This window comes from Scyliorhinus canicula, chromosome 28 (assembly GCF_902713615.1).
Source record: "Scyliorhinus canicula chromosome 28, sScyCan1.1, whole genome shotgun sequence".
Taxonomy (NCBI): Eukaryota; Metazoa; Chordata; class Chondrichthyes; order Carcharhiniformes; family Scyliorhinidae; genus Scyliorhinus; species Scyliorhinus canicula.
In genome coordinates this window covers 15,823,384-15,825,486 of record NC_052173.1, presented here as the reverse complement: position 1 = coordinate 15,825,486, position 2,103 = coordinate 15,823,384, and positions in this window count along the sequence as shown.

Sequence of the window (2,103 nt, the reverse complement as noted above, 5' to 3'; positions counted from 1 at the left end):
AGAGAGAGAGAGAGACTAAATATACAGAGAGAGAGAGACTAAATATACAGAGAGAGAGACTAAATATACAGAGAGAGAGAGAGAGACTAAATACACAGAGAAAGAGACAAAATATAAAGAGCGAGAGAGAGAGAGAGACTAAATATACAGAGAACGAGAGACTAAATATACAGAGAGAGAGAGACTAAATATACAGAGAAAGAGACTAAATATACAGAGAGACAGAGACTAAATATACAGAGAGAGAGACTAAATATAAAGAGCGAGAGAGAGAGAGACTAAATATACAGAGAGAGAGAGACTAAATATACAGAGAGAGACTAAATATACCGAGAGAGAAAGAGACAAAATATACAGAGAGAGAGAGACAAAATATACAGAGAGAGAGAAACTAAATATATAGAGAGAGAGACTAAATATACAGAGAGAGAGACTAAATATACAGAGAGAGAGAGACTCAATATATGGAGAGAGAGACTAAATAAACAGAGAGAGAGAGACTAAATATATAGAGAGAGAGAGACTAAATATACAGAGAGTGAGAGAGAGACTAAATATACAGAGAGAGACACTAAATATACAGAGAGACTAAATATACAGAGAGAGAGACAAAATATACACAGAGAGAGAGAGACAAAATATACAGAGAGAGAGAGACTAAATATACAGAGAGAGTGAGAGAGGCTAAATATACAGAGAGAGAGAGACAAAATATACAGAGAGGAGAGAGACTCAATATACAGAGAGAGAGAGAGAGAGACTAAATATACAGAGAGAGAGAGACACAAAATATACACAGTGAGAGAGACTAAATATACAGAGAGAGAGACTAAATATACAGAGAGACCAAATATACAGAGAGAGAGGCATTAATTATACAGATAGAGAGACTAAATATAGAGAAAGAGAGAGACTAAATATAAAGCGAGAGAATAAATATACAGAGAGAGACTAAATAAACAGAGAGATAGACTAAATGTACAGTGAGAGAGAGAGAGACTCAATATACAGAGAGAGAGAGACTAAATCTACAGAGAGAGAGAGACTAAATATACAGAGAGGAGAGAAACTCAATATACAGAGAGAGAGAGAGAGAGAGACTAAATATACAGAGATAGAGACATTAATTAAACAGAGAGAGAGACTAAATATACAGAGAGGAGAGAGGCTCAATATACAGAGAGAGGGAGAGAGAGACTAAATATACAGAGATAGAGACATTAATTATACAGAGAGAGACTAAACATACAGAGAGAGACTAAACATACAGAGAGAGACTAAATATACAGAGATAGACTAAATATACAGAGATAGAGACTAAATATACAGAGAGAGAGACTAAATATACAGAGAGAGAGACACTAAATATACAGACAGAGATAGAGACTAAATATACAGAGAGAGAGACTAAATATACAGAGTGAGAGAGAGACTCAATATACAGAGAGAGAGAGAGACTAAATATACAGAGATAGAGACATTAATTATACAGAGAGAGAGACTAAATATACAGAGAGAGAGAGACTAAACATACAGAAAGAGAGAGACTAAATATACAGAGAGAGACGAAACATACAGAGAGAGAGAGAATAAATATACAGAGAGAGAGACTGAATAAACAGAGAGAGAGAGACAAAGTATACAGAGAGAGACTAAATATACAGAGAGAGAGAGAGAGACTCAATATACAGAGAGCGAGAGACTAAGTATACAGAGATAGAGACATTAATTATACAGAGAGAGAGACTAAAAATACAGAGAGATAGAGACTAAACATACAGAGAGAGCCTAAATATACAGAGAGAGAGACGAAATATACAGAGAGCGAGACAGACTAAATATACAGAGAGAGAGACTGAATAAACAGAGAGAGAGACTAAATATACAGAGAGAGAGACTAAATATACAGAGAGAGACAAATATACACAGAGACTAAATATACACAGAGAGAGTGAGACTAAATATGCAGAGAGAGAGAGAGAGACTATACAGAGATAGAGACATTAATTATACAGAGAGAGAGACTAAATATACAGAAAGTGAGAGACGAAATATAAAGCGAGAGACTAAATATACAGAGAGAGACTAAATATACAGAGAGAG